This window comes from Danio rerio, chromosome 22 (assembly GCF_049306965.1).
Source record: "Danio rerio strain Tuebingen ecotype United States chromosome 22, GRCz12tu, whole genome shotgun sequence".
Classification (NCBI taxonomy): Eukaryota; Metazoa; Chordata; class Actinopteri; order Cypriniformes; family Danionidae; genus Danio; species Danio rerio.
The window spans coordinates 39222363-39245965 of record NC_133197.1 but is presented as its reverse complement, the minus strand read 5'-3'; the positions used below and the strand labels follow the sequence as shown (position 1 = coordinate 39245965).

Here is a 23603-nt window from a genome sequence, read left to right as displayed (position 1 = left end):
ATTATTTATTTATGTATTTATTTATTTATTTATTTATTTATTTATTTATTTATTTATTTATTTATTTATTTGTTTGTTTGTTTGTTTATGTATTTATTTATTTAGGTATTATTATTTTATTATTTTATTCATTTATTTATTATTTATTAATTAATTAATTAATTAAGGATAAGGAATTAATGACTGGATTTTCAGTCATCTGTGCCTTTAACGCATGACGCATAAAAAAATATAAATAAATAAATAAATAAAATAATAATAAAGAATAAATAAACTAATTAATTAATTCATTCATTCATTAATTTGTTTATTTATTCTTTATTATTATTTTATTTATTTATTTATTTATTTATATTTTATTTATTTATTTATTTGTTTGTTTGTTTATATATTTATTTATGTATGTGTTTACTCTTTATTATTATATTATTTATGTATTTATTTATTTAGTAAGACATTTATAAAAATTAGTTATAAAATTTGATGTTAAATCTTTACATCTACCATTTTACATCGCATTTTTTCAAGAAAAGTAAAGTAAAAATACATATTACAAATACACACAATCTGTGAAATTTTACTAACGCTGATGATTTGTATCATCTAATGCTTTTGCGCACAATATTAATGACAATATCTAAAGAGATGTCATGCGTTAAAGGCACAGATGACTGAAAATCCAGTCATTATTTCCTTATCCTTCACAAACCTGTTTGAGTTTCTTTCCTCTGTTGAACACAAAAGAAGATACTTTGAAGAATGTCGGAAACCATTAGTTTTTCCCACTAATGATGTCAATGGCTACAGATTTCTAACATGTATAATATCTTCTTTAGTGTTCAACAGAAGAAAGAAAGGGTCTGGAATCACCTAAAGAGAGTAAATATCGAGCAAACTTCAAACTGTCTCTAAGTGTTTAATAATATTAAACAGAATCACAAATAACAAAAATCTACTTTATTTGAAAGCAAGAGTGTTGATTGATGGAAAAAGTGCTGATCAATGGGACGGTCCAGTCCTGGGGCTATGAAGTGGCACTGCCCCCTAGTGACTCTTTGCACTCTGCTGAGGGATCATCACTAGCCCTCATACTTGTGTTATTATTCTGCCCATCTCAATGAAACTTTGAATATGTAACTTTGACTCAAAAAAAAGTGGGGGGGGGGGTATTGTTTGCTGATTGTTCAAACTATTGAAACTATTAATCTAAATGAGCTAAATGAACACAATGTTTGAGTTTTTTTTTGGGGGGGAGGGGGCAACTTAATTGTTATATTATTAATACATATTAATTGTACAATTAGGTTCAATTTTAAAACCTATTAACTATTAGGGTTGTGTTGAGACAACATGAATATGAACAGTGTATATGAATTTGTGATTTTATTGATAAAATAAATCAAAAAGTATTTAGTGATTTAAGTTTAAACCTGATTTTAAAAGTACAACTGTTGCAAAAAAGCTCACATGCAAACAATCTAATCACTGAACAAAAATAGGATTATTAGAATAAGAAATGCTTGTTAATAGGTAATCTACATCACAATAAAACCACACAGATAAAAGTATTTTAGTATTTTAGGGTTCAGTTTGATTTGCTAGCAATTATATTGATAGCAATTATATTGAGTTTGCTTATTTCATATATTAGCTATATTAGCCCCACTTTGATTTTTTTTTTTTTCCCCCAAACGATGTTTAACAGAGCAAGGACATTTTCACAGTATGTCTGATAATATTTTTTTCTTCTGGAAAAAGTCTGATTTGATTTATTTCGGCTAGAATAATAGCAGTTTTTATTTTTTTAATCACCATTTTAAGGTCAATATTATTAGCCCCTTTAAGCTATTTTTTTTTTCGATTGTCCACAGAACAAGCCATCATTATACATTAACTTGCCTAATTACCCTAACCTGCCTAGTTAACCTACAGTAATTAGTCTAGTTAAGCCTTTAAATGTCACTTTAAGCTGTATAGAAGTGTCTTGAAAAATATCTAGTCTAATATTATTTACTGTCATCATGACAAAGAGAAAATAAATCAGTAATTAGAGATGAGTTATTAAAACTATGATGATTAGAAATGTGTTAACAGTAAACAGGGGAGCTTATAATTCAGGGGGGCTAATTATTCTGACCTCTACTGTATATGTTACATGTCAAAATTTTGTATAGGGTTTCTAAATGTTTTAAATTTAATCAAAAATGTATTATCTAAATTCCTAAATTGATTCTTATTAATCTAAATTTATTTAATCAAAAATACAGAACAGATTATAAATTTTATTTCACTATAAAATATTTGTTTAAAAGTAGTTTATCATTTAATTTAATTATCTATTTCAGTGATTTTAATTATGAATTTTCAGCTTCGTTACTTCTAATCACTCTAATAATAATAATAATAATAATAATAATAATGATTATTATTATTGTTGTTGTTGTTGTTATTATTATTACTAATGGTAATAGTAATAAAAGCAGTAATGACAGAGTAACCATTTCATTTAAAAGTACATAAGAAAGCAATTATTTATAATAAAAAAAATGTAACTTAATAAATGCTGCCTTGATGAAAATAATAATAAAACACATGAAAAAAGTATGTATATAATTGAAGTCAGAATTGCTTCTGTTTATTTTTTCCTTAATTTTTGTTTAGAAGAGAGCAGATTTCTTTTACACATTTCTACTCATAACAGTTTTAATAATTCATCTCTAATAACTGATTTATTTTATCTTTGTTATGAGGACAGTAAATAATATTAGACTAGATATTCTTCAAGACACTTCTATACAGCTTAAAGTGACATTTAAAGGCTTCACTGGGTTAATTAGGTTAAATAGGCAGGTTAGGCAGGCAAGTTAATGTATAATGATGGTTTGTTCTGTAGACTATGAGAAAAATAAAGCTTAAAGAAGCTAATAATTTTGACCCCAAAATGGTGTTTAAAAAATATAAAACTGCTTTTATTCAAGTCGAAATTAAATAAAATAAGACTCTCTCTAAAAGAAAAAACATTATCAGTCATACTGTGAAATTTTCTTTGCTCTGTTAAACATCAATTGTGAAATAAAAAAATAAAAATAAATAATTAAATAAAAAGGGTGCTAATAATTTATATATATATATATATATATATATATATATATATATATATATATATATATATATATATATATATAAATGCTAACAAAATTAACAAATAATATAAAAAATAATTGATTAAAATCAGTTATTTAATTTGAGTCTAGTTTGATGTCATGCCTTAAATTAAATCATTAAATGAAATGTTACTATTTGACTGCATGACATCAGACTAGATGTGATTTACTTAAGTAAACAAAACCGAAGCAATTACTTTATTTTATTTTTTAAAGTTATTAAGGATTTAGTTGTATACTGATATAATAGAAAACTAATAATAATAATAATTACAAAGGTAAATATTTATTCTACGTTTATGACTTTAGCAGTTGAATTCAGTCCAGTTATTACAAAATTGAGGTAAGAAATCAAGATTTGAATAAATAACCCTGATTTTAATCACAAAGAAAAAAGCTCTAAATGACAATTTTTGGATTGAAAATGTGACCGAATAAAAAAAAAATATTTTTTTTTAAGAGGTGTAGCTTAACATTATCTATAGTTATATATTTATATTATACTTATATATTTAAATTAATGTGTTAATTACTTTTATATTATATAAATTAATTATATTACTTATTATATTATATATCTAGTTATATACAGTATAGATATACCGTTGAAGTCAAATTTATTAGCCTTTCTGAATTTTTTTTTTTTCATTTTTCTTCAAATATTTACTACATTTGTTTTATTTCAGCTAGAATAAAAGCAGTTTTGAAGTTTTTATGAATCATTTTAGGGTCAATATTATATAGCAACATTTGTTTTGTCTAATTACCCTAGTTAAGCCTTTAAATGTCACTTTAAGCTGTATAAAAGTGTCTTGAAAAATATCTAGTCTAATATTATTTACTGTCATCATGGCAAAGAGAAAATAAATCAGTTATTAGAGATGAGTTATTATAACTATTATGATTAGAAATGTATTAAAAAAATCTTCTTTCTGCTAAACAGAAATTGTTTATACAGTATAAATGTATAATGTGTCTATTAAATGTCTAATATCCATTGTTATAATTATTTGGCAGACTGGAGAACTGGCCCCTACACCGAGTGGTATTGCGGTGAATGCAGCTTTGTGCGCCAGTGTCCGCAAGTTCAGATGAATCCAAACTAGCTCTTAACATTTAAAACGGCCCTTTGATTCGGGTTTCATAGCACTGTAAGGAATACAGTGGGTGTAATGAAGCAGTACCCAGAGCAGATAAGAGCCTATATTATAGGTAATCACTACTCTAATGCAGCTTTAACACAAGAGGGAAGAAAGAGGAAAAAAGAAAAAACTGCACGGCCATTGTGCTCTCTCTCGGTCTATAAGTAGAAAACACACATATTAGCCTTCATATTGGAAATAGGCAGTAATTACATCAAATTACGAGTGTCAAAAACTTTCCCCACCCCAGACGCGTTTGTTAACTCTCTGAAAATAACTTGCGGTATAGATTACGTGGAAATATTGGTGTTATATAGTATTGTGAGTGTAAATGGGTAAGGGTTTCCCAGAGATGGGTTGCAGCTGAAAGGGCATCCGCTATAAAACATATGCTGGATAAGTTGGTGGTTCATTCCGCTGTGGCAACCCCGGATTAATAAAGGGACAACAAATGCTAAAGTGAACATTTTCATTCAACCTCTATTTTCAGAGGTTACCACAGCGGAATGAACCGCCAACTATTCTAGCATGTTTTACACAGTGGATGCCCTTCCAGTTCTTAAAATGACCCTGGGTTGGATGGGGCGGTCTTATCTTCAGCTCCACCTCCTCAGTAATTGCTGTTGTGCGATTGGCTAAAGAATTTTAAATCTGAACACATAAACACTAATGGGCGGAGTCTAGACAAGAAATGACAAAAATACGTTCCCATATACGTTTATCACGATAACGATACTTTTTGCTTATATCGTACAGCCCTATAATAAAACCCTTAAATCTCCAGTCAAAAACATTCATATGAAGCTGGACTTTTATTTTTGAGCTCTCTGCTCTTTGACGTCCTCACACTGGCCGGGGTACAAGGCCTCCACGGTATCTGCCGATTGCCCACTGCGCTGGAAAGACAAACCCTGCTCCCAGAAGAAAATTAGCGCATTTAGCTGTCAGCACCGCTCTCGCTTTTCAATCCCGAGCAGCTCTGATAGAGTCCTGCTTTTCCCTCTCCGTCTGTCCTTTCTCTCGCTGGAAACCCGATCCACACAGAGCCCAAAGATCAAGAAAAAAGGTGTAAACTGCGCATAAAATGCAATAGTGCATCAGATTCTGCAGATCTGGCTGAGCTCCGTGGAGGGGGGAAATATTAGAATATGTGACTGTGGGCCACAAATTCAGCCATAAGTGTTGATTTATTAAAACCGTGAAATAACGGATATTAAGTTACAGAAATTTACCAGAAATCTAGGGTGCTTTCACACTTGGTTCATTTGCCTGGATCGTACCCTAGTTGGATTGTCTCCCCCTGCCACCTCCTCTGTTGGTTTGTGTTCACACTCTCTTTTTTCCTTCTGAACCCCGGTATGCTTGTGTCATTGATCGTTTTGTTTATGGCCGTTGCTAGGTGACGGTCACGAAAGCAAGCGTTGAAATGGAAATACGTCCGCACATCGCAGTCATTCTGCTTTAACTGAAGCTTTTGGTTTGGGACATACAGAAAACGACTTGCGTCCATCTGCCACAAACATACAGTATTATAAACATTCAGAACATCACACAGTGTCTGCAGGAGCTGTTTTTGGAGGAGACCATAGATATATACAGTAGATATCGCATAGGGACCCTGAGCATGCGTCAATAGCGCCGCCACATTGGTACAGTGCTCCCAGGAAAAACGTCATTCAACTGCACTAGACAAGACAGTGTTATTACGTGAAGATGCGGGACTTTAGCGCTGTCTACGGGTGTAGTAACAAGCCAACAAAGAAAACAAAGCACAAAGGCAGAACATTTCATAGGTAATATTAAGTTTTTTTCTGTTTTTGTATGTCCTGAACTTTTGTGCTAATCAGGTAACGCTATTGATGATAACAGTCACTTACTGCATTCACCATACGGCAAAGCAGCTCCAACTCGCACTAAACACTCGGCTTATGCTAGTTTTGTTGAATAAAATCAGCAAACAATGCAAAAGAAATATGACAACAAGATGCTGCGCTGCCAGAAACTTGTATTATTGTCGGCTAACGTTTGTGAAAGAGTTGTTCGGGACATTCATTCACAAACGAATCGCTCCCTCAGTCAGTATGAGAAGTGAAAGCAGGAGAGGAGCTGTGTTTCAGGACATGATTAGATCAAATTTAACAGGGAGGGTGAATAGTAAAAAAATAAAACATTTGGAAATCACAGAAAATAAGCAAAATATTTAAAGCAACACTGAAAGTTTGTTTACAGCGAGTGTCCTGGTACAAAAACAGCACCATGCAGGTACCATGATCCAGTTATATCAGATAGTAAGATGAGGCATGGGACAAATATGGGTTGCAAGTCCCACTGAACAGCAAGGAAGACTCATAAATCCTAATTACATCATTGTTTGTTACATTTTGAACAATAAATAAATGTAATTCACTGCTATAAGCTAGTCAAGCAGATTTATCCCGAAAAAAACATGCCTGAAATCATGTTATGCAGCGTTCAGACTGCATGATTTACAAAGTAGTCGTGTCACAGATGTTTTCACACTGCTTGACTATCTGGGCTAGCGTTTCGTCGCTGCTTTGTTTACACTGCAAGATGGATCGGTGACAGGGACTTTCACATTGCATGACTTTACTATAGGAAGAATCGCCCACAAGTTCGTCCAAACTACGTCTCACAGCCAAAAACACGTCGTATATCTTTTGTTATTAACTACATAATAAGAAAGAAGCCTTTAGTGGGGTAGAACATGTACATATTTACTCACCTGGGTTTAAAGGGAATTAGCCATTTCTCCTCAACGTTGATAATAAACTCATTTATTTCTTGTATGAAACGTCAAACAGACACGGTTGCTCCTGAGTCCTGTCAAACCTCCACTAGTTTTTCCTCCATATCGTGGGTCCAAATAACCGAAACTGAGCGCTTTTAACTTCTCCCCCAGCCTCCCGCTGGCCTGCAGCAGGTATACACACACGCACACACAAGTGAAAGCTGCTCTCTCATTGGCTGTAGGCGATCGCTGATGTTATTTTCAGTTAAAACTCAATTCACACAGCATGATTTGAATCGCCGACAGCTCCAGATATTCAGCACGCCAAATATCTCACAGGCATCGGCGACTCACTGGCGATTCTCTCAGATCGCGTCTTTGATAGTTCATACTGTGTGATTGTCACTCACGTGCACGAGCAGCGATTTGCCTGTGATTTCAGGCATTTGTCGGCGATTTCTCAAAACCTGTCGGCGAGCCAAAATCGGGGCTAAAATCATGCAGTCTTAACTAGGCATTAGGGGGAAAAAAACGGAGCTTCTGGTACATATTTGGCGCTCCCCAGAAATATATATAGAGGTACATTTTCAGAATGAGCCTGGGTTTACAATTATAACTATTATTAAGCACCTAATATGTATTTCAAAATGACCACCGAATTAAACTGCAAAACATCACAGAACTCTCTCCACCAGATCAAACTGTTCTGCCAAAATTCATCCAATTGATTGAGCCAAGGTTGATCTGCCAGTCTAGTCAGGAAAACATAGAAACTGTGTTTACATTTCGCAGTAAAATCAACCTATTTAAGTTGATCTGGAATGAGCATATTCATTCCTTCATTTATCTTCGGCTTAGTCCCCAATCTTTTACTGGATGGCTTTTTAAAACTGTAGGGTTTGGGGAAGTGGGTGTGCGGGTCAATGGGTGCTTTTGAAAGCACTATAGGTTGAGTTTAGGGAAGGAGTAGTGTGGGTCAGTCCATCAGTCATTCGGTCAGTCAGTCGACATGGTCTCTGGTGGATTTACACGGGAACAGCAGATGCGAATGGCACTCGCCAGAGAAATTTGAGATCTGAAAAAGCGTCCACAGCGGCCTCTGGCGGATTTGCGAAAACAAAAACTGAAAAAAATGTAGCTCCTGGGACATATTTGCCACTCTTCAGAAATGTGGACAGGGGTACGTATACACAATAGCAAGAAGGTTGCTGGGTCGCTGGTTTGAACCTCGGCTCAGTTGGCGTTTCTGTGTGGAGTTTGCATGTTCTCCCTGCCTTCGTGTGGGTTTCCTCCGGGTGCTCCGGTTTCCCCCACAGTCCAAGCACATGTGGTACAGGTGAATTGGGTAGGCTAAATTGTCCCAGAGTATGTGTGTTTGAGAGAGAGAAAGTGTGCTTGTATAGGTGTGTGTGTGTGTGTGTATGTGCACGTGTGTTTATATGTATGTATTTTGTGTGAGTGCATATCTGTGTATGCATATGTGTGTCTGTTTGTGTATAACTGAGTGTGTGTGTGTGTATGCGCAAGATAGAGTGTGTATGTTTGTGGGAGAGAGAGTTTGTGTGTTTGTAGCTGTGCAAGTGTGTGTGCGTGTGTAGGTGTATATATATGTAGCTGTGTGTCAGTGTGTGCGAAAGAGTATGTGTGTTTGAGAAAGAAAGTGTCTATGTATAGGTGTGTGTGTGTGTGTGTGTGTGTGTGTGTGTGGGGGTGTGTATGTGTGTACATGTGTTTAAATGTATGTATGTTTGTGAGAGTGCGTATCGGTGTATGCATATGTGTGTCTGTTTGTGTGTGTGTGTGTGTGTGTATGTGTGTGAGAGAGAGAGAGAGAGAGAGAGAGAGTGTGTGTGTTTGTAGGAGAGAGTGAGTTTGTGTGTGTAGGTCTGCGAGTGTGTTTGTGTCTGTTTGAGAGAGTTTGTGTGTGTGTGTGTGTGTCTAGGTGTTAATATGTGTGTGTCAGTTTGAGTGAAAGAGTATGTGTGTTTGAGAGAGAAAGTGTGCGTGTATAGGTGTGTGTGTGTTTGTGTATGTATGTGTGTTTAAATGTATAGATATATGTGTGAGTGTGTATCTGTGTATGCATATGTCTGTCTGTGTATATCTATGTGTGTGTGTGTGTGTAGTTGTGTATAAGTCGGTGTGAAGTTTTGTGTGACAGAGTGTTTTTGTGGAAGAGAGTGAATTTGTGTGTGTAGGTGTGTTTATGTTTGAGAGAGAGAGAGAGAGAGAGTAAGTGTGTGTGTGTAGGTATGTATATGTGGCAATGTATGTGTGTGTGTGTGTGTGTGTGTGTTTGAGAGAAAGTGTGCGTGTATAGGTGTGTGTGTGTGTATGTATGAGTGTTTGTGTACGTGTGTTTTATATGCGCATGTCTGTGTGGGTATGTATCTGTGTATCTATATGTGTGTCTGAGTGTGTATATATCTATGTATGTGTGTGTGTGTCTGTGTGTGTGTATATATCTATGTATGTATGTATGTGTGTGAGTAGGTGTGTCTCTGTCCCCATGGCCCGCCATAGGACTGACCCAGATCACACTGGAGTCTCTCTCTCTCTCTCTCTCTCACACACACACATATACACACACACACACACACACACACACACACACACACAGGCCACTTCTCGTCTATCCGTCGCCAAGGAAGCAGACGGGACGCGGGAACAACAAGTCATTTGTACCTGTAGAGGAGGACACTCCTGGGAAACAAACAGATGAGCCTCCCGCCTGAATAAAAGCCTTTCTCTGCGCGTAAACAGAACTGCATGAGAAACACACAAACTATCAGGAGCATCGCACTTAACCCCTTCCCTGCCCAGCCGAGCAGAGCTGCACATAAAGGAGCGACTATACTTTAACACTCGCACTTCACAATACGCCTTCATTAGTCCGTGTCTTCTGGACACTTTTAAATCCACGCTGTAATAAACGCGTTCCTTCATGGTGTCCCAACACAAATCCATTAGGTCAACTTCATTCTAATTTCAGTGGAGTGAACATAAAGGGCCCTATCATACACCAGTGTGGCGCAAGGCGTGGCGCAGTAGTCTTTTGGTAGTTTAAGCTTGGCGCAAGAGTGGTTTTGAGGCGTTGCGCTACGCTGTTTGAATAGCAAATGCATTAGCGCTCATTTGTGCCCCCATAGGTGTTCTGGTCTAAAAAGGAAGGTGTTCTGAGGCGGACCGCTGGCGCGTTGCTATTTTGAGAATCTATAATAGATTTTTCATTAGACCAAAACAAACCCGGTCTAAACTCCAGCGCAGAGTTGCGCCTCGCTTACACACTGCTTAATACACACAAGAGAGCAATAGGCAAATATCTTTACAAATGAAAAAATGTAAATATTAAGGATATATATAGGATATAATAAGAATAGATATAGAATATAAATATAAAGGATTAAAATATTACAAAACATATTATTTTCTAGCCTATATAAATATGAAAAATCACTGCTTTTATGTCTTCTTCATCTCGCGAGGCTTTTTCAGTTCATTCATAACAATTTGCTTTTGTATAATGTTATTATTATTAGCAGTATTATTTATTATATCCATATTTATATTTGTTTTATTAAAAACAAGCTTAGATTTGTCCACCTGTCAGGTTTTAGAGCATATGGGGCTCAGCATGTGTTTTAGGATATAACTCAGGTTTTTGAGCACACTTCATTATTATTGTTCATTTATTCGTTTGCTGGAAATTAGAACTGAATTTAGAAATAGTTTTGAAATGAATATTTGCGCTTAACAAACAAAAGTATTTATTTATAGACTAATTGATGTCTGTGCGTAAAGGTTTCCCTATCCAAGAGCCAAAGTGAAAGTGATCCATTATCTCTCATTCTCACGCAGTAGATGCTCTGTTTAACAGTTTTCTGTTAACTGTTTGCTTGTGAAATTCACTTAGACTTACTTTGCGTCCTGTAAATAGTGAATGCGCTCTTGGCGTGACGCAGCTGACTCTTAAAGGGAATAGGAGATGAGTCTCTAATTGGTTTATTCTCAAAACACACCTATAACTCATTAAGAAAATAAACTCAACCCTTTTAGACCATGCGCCGAAGCGCAAGGCAGATTTCCCGTCCTTAAATTAGCAAAAACGCGTCCTGACACGCCCTGAAAGCGTTTGCGCCCTGCCTTTTGCGCTCTGCGCATGGACCGTCAAAATAGAGCCCAAACAATTACAGGTGCAGTATTGTTAGTGGCAGCACGGTGGCACAGTGGGTTGCACAACCGCCTCACAGCAAGAAGGTTGCTGGATCGAGCCCTGGCTTGGTCAGTTGGCATTTCTGTCTAGAGCAGTGGTTCTCAAAGTGGGGGTCGGGACCCCCCGAGGGGTCGCGGGACAATGAAGGGGGGGGTCCCCTGGTGATTTCCAAAAATCTATTTTTCATAAACCATAAGAATTACCATATTTTATTCATAACCTACTAAAAAAGAAAAATATAGTTGTTTATAGTTACTATGTACTACTGTATATAGTTACTTTAGTAGCTTTTAGTTACTATTTCTATTGGATTGCACCGCTAGGGGTAATTACATTACATTAAAGACACAGCAATAGCGTCAGATGCAGCAGATTGATTTTATAACACCAGGTTAAACTTTCTAGCCTATTTACAGCACTGACAGACATTACAAAAAAATTCAACGAAGAATTGTTTATTAGTGGTTTATTGGTGTGCGCCATTGCATGCAAGATTTCTGGGTTTATAACCACCTCAGAAGATATTGGGGGCCGCGAGTCACTGACATTGTTATTTTGGGGGTCGTGGGCAAAAAAGTTTGGGAATCCCTGGTCTAGAGTTTGCATGTTCTGCCCGTGTTAGGGTTTTCTCCAGGTGCTCCGGTTTCCCCCACAGTCCAAAGACACGTGGTACAGGTGAATTGGGTAGGCTGCAGGGAGAACATGCAAACTCCACACAGAAACGCCAACTGAGCCGAGGCTCGAACCAGCGACCTTCTTGCAGTGAGGCGACAGCACTACCTACTGCACCACTGCTTCGCCCACAAACAAAACTCACCCTAACATATTATTTTGAACCTTATTTTGGTTACCAGTTGCATTGATTTTAGTATTTAAAACGTGTTAATAAAACAACTAAAGGTTTTTTTCACCCCTACTTCAACTTTGTTAACTTAGAACTGAATAAATGATGAGAAACAGAAGTTTGAGAGTAAGTTTTCTCCACTTCGATCACTTCAGAAAGACTTTCACACCATTTTCACATCCAAGACGTACGTATTTCGCTCAAATCGGATTGATTCAACACATTTAAATCTTCACGCCAGAAATAAAATCCATTTCCGAACCATTGGAGAAACTACATTTCCAGTTTTACAGAAATCCCCCGTCCCACACACAGGACGACACTTCCGTCCTTCTTAAACTCTTCATCAACCAAAACAATGGCGTTCATCATATCAAACGCCACCACACATCCGCTCCGAGACAATAAACAATTCAAAACCAGGCTTTCCATCCAGCGTCAGGACAAAAAGACCCGGCAGAAATGATCAACTCCTCTAAAACTTTCTCCATTAGATCCCCATTATGTGCGGCCGGAGTTAATTAAAGCGGCAAAGTTGAAAATCAATAGCGGATTTCTCCAGCAAGCCCATGGTCAGACATGAGTGATGGGCATGACAGCGAGATTAAGCGAAGACGCACACAAAAAAAAAAAACGAGAAAAATCGGAAGCGTTTCTGGATTACAACCAAGGCCATGGCGGCCAGTCAAAAGTCCCGAATAATATGCGCACGTCTTGTAATTCCTCAGATCATTACCAACTTCCCCAAACTTAATTTCGCAATTACACATGCAATTAATTAATATCTGTGCTGTCATTACACCCCCCGATGTATTTCGCGGTTGAAATTAATGTCATTTGGAATAAAGTGCTCAAAATGAAGTGTGTGGGAGATTGTTATTAATGGATTGTGCGGTTAATCTGGTAAGAAGCCGAGGGAAAGAAGCGCTCTCTATCACACTCCAGTGTCTAGTGGGATCTGAAGGCAGTTATTGAGCAGCATGGAAAAGCTCCCGAAGGACAGATTAATAATAAGGAAATCTATGTGCGGAGAATGTGGAGTGTGTCTGAGGAGCCCGAGTATGATACACACACACACACACACACTGCAGGGTCCCGTTCTGGAAGACTCGCTCTTATCAATAGACTGAAGAACTGCGATCAAACGGCGGCAGAAAGACAGGATGACCTCTAATTTGAGAAGGAGACGTGCTGCTAATGAGACCACGAGAGGGAACCAGGGCTGGTGTTCAGACATGCACACTGACTATGTTTCCATCAGTGATTGAAGGATCTCAGTCTAAGGCAGTGGTGTGAGTGAGGGGTTTGCGTGAGCTGCTGTTGAGTGCTGCTTTCATCTTCCCGTTTTACATCGGTCACACTTTTGTCTGTATGAAAGTTTTAAAGCACCAAAAAGGTGCTCTTTTGCTTGAAAACAATCTCGTTTGTTTGTCAGCCACCCTTCCTTCATTCATTTATTCATTCATTCATTCATTCATTCATTCATTCCCTTCATCCATCCATTCATTCTTTCATTCCTTCACTCTATCCATCCATCCTTCCCTTACTCCTTCCCTCCATCCATCCATCTTTTTTAGTTCCTTTCCTCCATCCATCTTTCCCTTACTCCTTCCCTTTATCCAACTATCCATCTATCCTTCTTTCTTTCTTTTTTCCTTCCTCCCTTCCTTCCTTCGAACCATCTTTTCTCTCTCTCTCTCTCTCTCTCTCTCTCTCTCTTTCTTTCTTTCTTCCTTTCTTTCTTCCATCCATCCATCCTTTCTTTTTTCTTTCCTTCCTTCTTTTTTTCATTCCATCCATTCTTTATTCCATCCATCTATCAGTCCATCCATCCATCCATTAATCAATCCATCCATCCATACGTCCTTCCTTCCCTCCTTCCATCCATTTATCCATCCTTCCTTCTATCCTTCATCCATTTATCTGCCCGTTTTTCCTTCCTTCCATCCATTCATCCATTCATCCATCCATCCATCCATCCATCCATCTTTACCTCCTTTCTTCCTTCCATTTTTTCTTTCTTTTTTAATCTATCTTTTTCATCCATCCTTCCTTCGTTACTTCCACCCTCCATTCATCTGTCAATTCATCTGTCCTTCCATCAATCCATCCATCCTTCCTTACTCTCTTCCTTTTTCGTTTCATTCTTTTTTTCTTTTTTCTATTTATTTCATCCATCCATCCATCCATCCATCCATCTTTCCTTCCTGTCTTTCTTTTGTTCTTTCTTTCTTTCTATTTCATCCATCTTTCCTTCCTCCATTCCTTCTATTTGTCTTTCTATCTATTTTACCCATCCATCTATCCATCCCTCCTTCCTTCTATATATCTTTATTCTGTCTTTCTGTATAATACATATATATCTTTCTATTTATCCTTCCATCCATTCATCTTTACTTTCTTTTTTCTTTTTTCATCTTTACTTTTCATCTTTACTATTCTATTCTTTCTTTTTCATCCATCCAACATTCCATCCCTCCATATATCTTTGTCTTTCTGCCCCTTCATCCATCCTACCAATAATCTTTTTTTCTTTTCTTTCTTTTTCTTACCTGTCCATCCTTCTTTCCTATCTTTTTCTATTTCATCCACTCTTCCTTCCCGTCATTCTTCCATATAGCTTCCTTTCTATCTTTCCTTATATTCATCCATCCATCCTTTTTTCTTTCCTTCCTTACTTCTATCAGTCCATCCTTCCTTCCTTTCTCTTTTCTATTTATTTAATCAATCCTTCTTTCTTTCTGTCTTTCCTTCTTTCTTTCTTTTTTCTATTTCATCCATGCATCCTTCCTTCCTTCCTTCCATATACCTTTCTTTTCTGTCACTCTCTCTGTCCTACTTTAATTCTATCCATCCTTCCATCAATATGTCCTTCCTTTTTTCTATTTATTTCATCCATCCATTCTTCTTTCTTTGTCTGTCCTTCTTTCCTTCCTTTCTTCCATCCTTCCTTCCTTTCTTTTTCCTTTTTCATCCATGCATGCATCCATTCGTCTTTCCTTCCACATACCTTTCTTTCTTTCTTTCTGTCCTACTTCCATTCCATTCATCTCTCTTTCCATCCTTGCTTCTCTTCTTTCTTTTTTTTCTTTTTTATTCATCCATATTTCCTTCCTTCTGTCCTTCCTTTTGTTCTATTTCATCCATGCATCCATCCACCCTTCCTTCTTTCCATATGTCTTTATTTCTGTCCTACTTTCATGTCATCCTTCCTTTCTTCATTCCTTTCTTTTTTCTATTTCATTCATCCATATTGCCTTCCTTACATATATCTTACTCTCCATACATCCATCCATCCTTCCTTTCATCCTTCCTTCCATCCATACATCCATCCTTCCTTTCTTCCTTCTTTCCTTCCATCCATCCATCAAAACATCTTTTCTCCTCTTTCTTTGTTTCTTTCTTCTACCCATCCATTCATCTATCCTTCCTTTCTTCATTCTTTCCTTCCTTACTTCTGTTCTTCATTCCATTCATTCTTTATTCCATCCATCCATCATCCATCTATCCATCAATTTATCCTTCCATCCATTCATCCACCCATACTTCCTTCCATCTTTTCTTCCTTCCTCCCTACCTTCCTTCTATTTTTTCTTTCTTTTTTTTTCTTTTTTCCATCCATCCTTCCTTCTATCCTTCATCCAATTATCCACCTGTCCTTCCTTCCATCCATCCATCCATCCATCTTTTCTTCCTTCCGTCCTTCTATTTTTTCTTTCTTTTTTCTATCAAGTTCATCCATACCTCTATCCATCTATCCTTCCTCCTTTCATTCCTTTCACCCTCCATCCATTCATCTGTCTATCAGTCCGTCCTTTCATCAATTCATCCATCCATCCATCCTTCCTTACTGTCTTCCTTTTTTCCTTTCTTTCTTCCTTCTTTCTTTCTTTCTTTCTTTCTTTCTTTCTTTCTTTCTTTCTTTTTCTTTCTTTCTTTCTTTCTTTCTTTTTTCTATTTATTTCATGCATCCATCCTTCCTTCCTCCCTTTCTTCTGTTCTTTCTTTCTCTCTTTCTATTTCATCCATCCATCCATACATCCACCCTTCTTTCTTTCCATATGTCTTTATTTCTGTCCTACTTTCATGTCATCCTTCCTTTCTGCATTCCTTTCTTTTTTTCTATTTTATCCATCCATCCATCCATCCTTTCTTTCTTCCTTCTTTTTGTTCTTTCCGCCAGTCTGTCTAAACTTCAATCTTTCTTTCTTTCTTTCTTTCTTTTTCTATCTAAGACACTTTTGACATCAAACCCGAGCCTGCCTGGTTGAATAAATAATAAGGGTTAAGCACCCAAACTTCAGTGTAAAGCAGCACAGGAATCTGAGGAGAAACACAGAGTAGAAGTGCATTATTACCCCACATTCATCAGTCAACACCAGCCCTGATTCCAGACTCAGCCGATATCAAAAAATACTGAATAATCAACCCCAAAAACCCGAGGAGATGATGGGAAGATCACCAAATCAAGATTCATCAGTCCCCCATCTGCGCATGGAAGACGTATGTTAATCTGCCTGACAAATAGTTGCTATTCCTGCAAATATTATCCAGATTAAAATGCTTAAATGACAGTCAATCATCCCTGTAATGCGTGCAGGTAATTAGTGACTGGGAAAGCTAATTACTGTGAGAAACCGGAGTCTGCGCGCTCGTCTTTCCCTCGACATGCTTCAGCAGATTGATCCAATGACAGCCATCAAACTCTCACAATCACATTACCTGCAGCTCAACAACACACCTGTGCAGGAGAGCAGGACTCAACTGTGTATCTGTAACAATCTATCTGTAAAGAAATGCTGGTTGCCTTACATTTTTAAGCGGAATCAAAATAACTTTGAGTCCACTGAACTAAAAACATGCTGTCAGGACTAAGTGCTCATATAATTTTTTACAGTCTATCTATCTGTCTGTCTGTCTGTCTGTCTGTATATCTATCTATCTATCTATCTATCTATCTATCTATCTGTCTGTCTGTCTGTCTATCTATCTCTTTCATCTATCATTCATTCCTCCCATCCATCCTTCATTTTTTATATCAATGTCCTGTATATCATTCCTTCCTTCCTTCCTTCCTTTGTTTCTTTATTTTTTTCTATTCATTTAATCCATACAGCTTCTATCTTTCTTTCTCTCTTTCTGTCTTTCTTTCCTATAATCCATCAATACTTCCTTCTTCCTTTTTGTCCTTTATTCCTTCGTTCTTTTCTTTGTTTCTATTTTTATCCATCCATCTATCCATCCTTTCTTCCATTCTTCCTTTCTATCCATCACTTTTCCATATGCTTTCCTCCAATCCACCCTTCTTTCCTTCCTTCCTTCCTTACTTCCTTGCTTACCTCCATCCATCTGTCCATCCATCCATTCATCCATCTATCTATGATACATCCTTCCTTTCTTCTTTCTTTCTGTCTTTCTTTCTTTCTTTCTTTTTCTTTCTTTTTGTCTTTTCCTTTTTATCTTTTTTGTCCATCCATTCATCCTTCCTTCCGTCGTTTCTATCCACCAATTTTCTATATATCCTTCCCACCCTCCATCCATCCTTTCTTCCTTTCTTTATTTTTTTCTATTTATTTCATCCACCTTCTACATATCTTTCTCTTGTTCTTTTCTTCTTTCCTTTCATCCATCCATCCATCCACCCTTCCTTCTTCCCTTCCTTCCATTCATCTGTCCTTCTTTCCTTCCTTCCTTCCATCATTCCTTTCTTCTTTCTTTTTTATTTCTTTCCATTTTTATCGTTTTCATCCATCCATTCATCTTTATTTCCTGCCGCCCTTCTTTCCTTCCATCCATCCATCCATCCTTTCTTTTTTCTTTCTTTTTTATCTTTTTCATCCATACATTCATCTTTCCTTCCTTACATCCTTCTTTCCTTCCTTTTCTTCATCCATCCATCCATCCTTCCTTCCTTCCTTCCTTCCTTCCTTCCTTCCTTCCTTCCATCCTTCCTTTCTTTCTTTATCATTTTTATCCATCCATTCATCTTTCCTTCCTTCTCTCCTTTTTTCCCGTCTTTTCTATCCATCAGTCTTCTTGTAACACCTCTATGTATGTGTGTAAGATGTTACACTGAGGGAGTTCACAGGATTTCAATTTCAAAGATACTGAAATTTCAGAACTTCACAGGCCTGTTTTTTTTCTTCTTTCCTTCTTGTTTAGTTTTTCCACACATAAATGTAGCCCACACAAATAAAAATCAATCAACATACACAACTAAGCAGTCATCGAAAGAACACAATCTGTTTAATTGATATAGATGGTGAGGTGACTTTTTTTAGATGGATTGAGTGCAATGCAATGATATCTACAACCTCTCTCTGGGAAATAGGAGAGAGCAATGAGAAATTCGGAGTCACTGACCGTGTCATTCCACGTCTAAGAATATAGTTCACTCGCCGATGTTCCACACTTTCTGGAAAAACCATCGATGACCATGAAGTTTGCTGAAACCCAATCAACGATCACCATGTAGTCCATTGAATGTATCAACAATCACCACATCTGAGAACCTCCAGAACAACAGGTCCATGCCTATATTTGAAAAAACATAGGGTAAATCCCAACCAAATATCGAAAATACTCTCAAACTTAAACACTTATTCAATACTCACATCTGAGCAGCAACAATAATGTTCTTAAAAATGACAGAAGCAGAGTGAGATGGTAGATTTAGTTCACCTTGCTGTTCCCTCTACCAAACACAACTCACTTGCTCTGTGGTGACCTGGAAAATATTCAGTTATCACTCCCCTCTAGCACAGCCTAGTGGCTCGTAGTAACATTGCGACCGCTGCATTTGACCCCACAAGGAACCAAAAAGATAATTATCAAAGCATGTAATGTTTGTTTCTTTCATTCTACATATCCTCCCTTCATCCTTCCATCCATCCATCCTTCCATCCATCCTTCCATCCATCCATCCATCCATCCATCCTTCCTTTCTTTTATTTTTTTTCTATTTATTTCATCCATCCACCTTCTATATCCTTCTTTTACTCGTTCTATGCTTCATTCCTTCGTTCCTTTTTGTTTATCTATTTCATTCATCTATTTCTTCCTTTCTTCATTTCTATCTATCAATTTTCATCTATCCTTTCCATCCATCCATCCATCCATCCTTCTCTCTTTCCATCCATCCATCATTCCTTCTTTTTTCTTTCTTTCTGTTCTCCTTCCTTTGTTCCTTTCTATGTTTTATCTTTTTCATCCATCTATTCATCCTTCCTTCCGTCCTTCCTTCTTTCTCTCCTTCCTTCCTTTCTTATCTATTTCATCCGTCCTTCCTTCCAATCTTTCTTTCTGTTCCATCCATCCATTATCTATCTATTCATCCTTCCTTCATTCATTCCTTCCTTTCTTATCTATTTCATTCATCCTTCCTTCCATATATCTTTATTTGTCTTTCTGTCCTTTCTACCTTCCATCCATGCATTCGTTCCTTCTATCCATCATTCTTCATATATCAATTCATCCATCATTCATCCTTTCCCTCTTTTTTCTTTCTTTCTGTCCTTTCCGCCTTGGTTCTTTTCTATTTGTCTTTGTTTCTTTATCTTTCCTTCCATCCAACCTTCATTCCGTCCTTCTATCCATCCATTCTTCCTTCCATTTTTCTTTTTCATCAGTTCATCCTACCTTCATTCCTTTCATATATCTTTCTTTCTGTTCTTTCTGTTCCATCCATCCATTATCTATCTATTCATCCTTCCTTCCTTCCTTCCTTCTTTTCTTATCTATTTTATCCATCTTTCCTTCCATATATCTTTCTTTGTCCTTCAGTCCTTCCTACCTTCCATTCCTTCCTTCTATCCATCATTTTTTATAAATTCATCCATCCATCCATCCATCCATCCTTCCTTCCTTCTTTACTTTCTATCCTTCCGTCCGTCTGTCCATCCATCCATCCAACCATCCATCCATCCATCTATATGTCCATTCATCTATCTATTGTTTTTTCTATCATCTATCTATCTATCTATCTATCTATCTATCTATCTATCTATCTATCTATCTATCTATCTATCTATCTATCTATCTATCTATCTATCTATCATCTTTCTTTCTGGGTTGTGGTTGGAAGGGCATCAGCCACATAAAAAATATGTCAAAGTAATTGGCAGTTCCTTCCGCTGTGGCGACCACTACTAAATCAGGGACGAAGTGATAGTGAGCAATCTTTAAAGTTCTCTTTAAATTCTTCTTCTTCTTCTTCTTTGTAATCTTTTCTCCACATTCCACATTCACCTGCTCATCCTGCAAGTCTCTGGCGGTAAACTGAGGTAAACCAAATGTTTTATTTACCTTAATAACTTTGTGCTTCTCCAAATCTACCTCAAAGGTGTTCTGCTAAAACTGTTTATGGATAAAGCCTCCAGTCCTTCGGCTACAAGTGTTTGTTTTTAGTCATTAACTTTCTGCTGCAATAATAAAGTAACTGTTTTGAGACCTGTCCGTATCTTAATGTGTGACAGTCGAATCTCATTAAGTCTATTAGTTTCCACAACCACACACATGAATGAGCAGAAGTGGGTCAGTGAGTGAAGGGTACATGTGTGTGTGTGTGTGTGTGTGTGTGTGTGTGTGTGTGTGTGTGTTGTTCACTGACCCGCTGCTGACCCTCAGTCATGATACAAACTGCTGCTCCGTCACTCATCTCTAATAACACACACTGAGCTGATCCACTCATGTCACCTAATCAAGCTGAACAGCAGAATGAGCAGTGAAGGGACGGACAGCAGTAAATGCAATCGCTTTATTTTGTTTGTTCGTTAATTATTTCATGGTTGAAATTTTGATGCGTTTTTATTTTTGCTTTATCTTGTAGTTCATTTATCAGATTGTTTGTTGTTTTATTTCTTATGGTTTAAATTTTGACATATTTTTGTTTTATCTTATGTTATATATTTATTTGTTTGTTTGTTTGCCTGTTTGTTTTCTTTTTCATGGTTTTAATTTTGATGTGCTCTTATATTGTTCTCTTTTCCGCTTTTGTTTGGTCTTATTTATTATTTATTTATTTGCTTATTTGTGTATTTGTTTGTTTGTTTTGTTTTTTATGGTTTACATTTGTTTTCTTTTTTCTCCTTTGTTTTATCTTTTTTATTAAATAATTAATTAATGTGTTTATTTATTTGTTTATTTTTTTATTAGGCAAGATTAGTTTATTTGTTTATGAGGCAGATTAATAAAAGGACTAAGCATTATTTATTTATTTATTTATTTATTTTCCATGGTTTAAATTTTGATGTTTTTATTTTCTTTAATTTTTTTCTCCTTTGTTTATCATACTTGAATAAATTAAGCAATTAATTGATTAATTATTAAACTTATGTATTTACTTATTAGTTTGTTTTCTTATTTCATGATTTAAATTTTGATGTGTTTTTATTTTGATCCTTTTTTCTCCTTTGTTTTATTCTATTGTGATTAATTATTTAATTAATTTTTATTTTTGGTTTATATTTTAATTAATTTACTAAATTATTAATTAATAATTTTTTCATTTATTCATTAATTTATTTTTATTTTAATTTAATCTATTTATCTTCTCTCTACTTATTTATTTAATTTTTATGTTTTAAAAGCTATTTTAGGCATGTTTATTTTGTTCTAGTAGGCATTTCTGCCAGTTAGACAAAAACAAATACAAAAAAAAAATCTGAGCAAACTACTTAAACAACATCATATAAGTGCAGACGTCTCATAATGGGTGCACATTGATTTAAATGTACTCCCCCAACAAATACAGGTTTAAAAGGTGACATATAAATCATATGTATATGCTGATGTCAGATCTTGCTTTACAGAGTAAGTTTGCAAAAACTTATTTGATTGCAGCTTCATGTTTTCCAGAGAGGGGAGTCAGATTTCGACACAACACCGGGTCTGGCCTATATTCTGTTTGTTTCCCCCAATGAATTCCACAAAAAAAGTAAAGTAGGCCGATTCTCGCCGTGTGCTAATATGTCACCTTCTGCTCCGTGTCTGATTCAAAAATAAGATGTGGATGGTTGTTTCCAAGACGACGGCGGCTCGTCTTACCCCGTAGCCCACTTCCAACCTGTTACCAAATTACTAAGTGCCAGGGCAGAGCTTCAAAGAGCAGAGACTGATGCTGCTAATGTAATGAAACTGAACACTCATCTGTTTAAAACACGGCCTGTCAGCCTGCGGGGTAAGATGGGCCAATTACGCCTTTAGCCCTGCTGGCGAACATCAACATCTCTGCAGGTTTAAAGTTTTCCTCTGCAACGTGGAAGTGTGTGTGTGCCTTTAAGCTGCATTAATGAAAACCTGTCTGTTTTTAAAGATTCAGTTGAATGTTTTTAATTGAAGATTCATTTTAATGGACATTGAGTTTTTGTATTTTATACTGGGAGAGTAAGAGCTATATTTAATAATATTATAGGTCATACTTTATTTTGACTGACTGACCGATATACTCCATCCACCCCTTCCTTAAAACCAACTGATATTGTTTTTAAAAGCTGCGATTGACCCAATCACCCCCTTGCTTAAACCCAACCGATAGTGTTTTAAAAGCAGCGATTGACCCAATCACCCCTTCCCTAAACCCAACCGATATTGTTTTTAAAAGCTGCGATTGACCCAATCACCCCCTTGCTTAAACCCAACCGATAGTGTTTTAAAAGCAGCGATTGACCCAATGACCCCTTCCCTAAACCCAACCGATAGGGTTTTTAAAAGCAGCGATTGACCCAATGACCCCTTCCCTAAACCCAACCGATAGTGTTTTTAAAAGCAGCGATTGACCCAATGACTTCCTTCCCTAAACCCAACCGATAGGGTTTTTAAAAGCAGCGATTGACCCAATGACTCCTTCCCTAAACCCAACCGATAGTGTTTTTAAAAGCAGCGATTGACCCAATCACCCCCTTCCCTAAACCCAACCGATAGGGTTTTTAAAAGCAGCGATTGACCCAATAACCTCTTCCCTAAACCCAACCGATAGTGTTTTTAAAAGCAGCGATTGACCCAATCACCCCCTTCCCTAAACCCAACCAATAGTGTTTTTATAAGCAGCGATTGACCCAATCACCCCCTTCCGTAAACCCAACCGATAGTGTTTTAAAAACAGTGATTGACCCAATCACCCCCTTCCCTAAACCCAACCAATAGTGTTTTTAAAATCAGCGATTGACCCAATGACTCCTTCCCTAAACCCAACCGATAGTGTTTTTAAAAGCAGTGATTGACCCAATGACCCCTTCCCTAAACCCGACCGATAGTGTTTTTAAAAGCAGCGATTGACCCAATGACTCCTTCCCTAAACCCAACCGATAGTGTTTTTAAAAGCAGGGATTGACCCAATGACCCCCTTCCCTAAACCCAACCAATAGTGTTTTTAAAATCAGCGATTGACCCAATGACTCCTTCCCTAAACCCAACCGATAGTGTTTTTAAAAGCAGTGATTGACCCAATGACCCGCTTATCTAAACCCAACCAATAGTGTTTTTTAAAAGCAGC

The 23603-nt window shown here is 36.7% G+C and overlaps 1 long non-coding RNA gene across 1 annotated transcript in view; it reads right to left on the bottom strand.

Annotated features, from left to right (window-relative positions):
• The window catches only part of LOC141380263 (uncharacterized), a 122530-nt gene extending 103708 nt beyond the window's left edge, over nucleotides 1–18822 (bottom strand). Inside the window, exons 1-2 of the long non-coding RNA XR_012397974.1 lie at nucleotides 18727–18822; nucleotides 18476–18646 (exon numbers count right to left, since the gene is read on the bottom strand). This is a non-coding gene — a long non-coding RNA (uncharacterized lncRNA). The remainder of the gene's footprint in view (nucleotides 1–18475; nucleotides 18647–18726) is intronic.
• Nucleotides 18823–23603: the final 4781 nt, after the last annotated feature.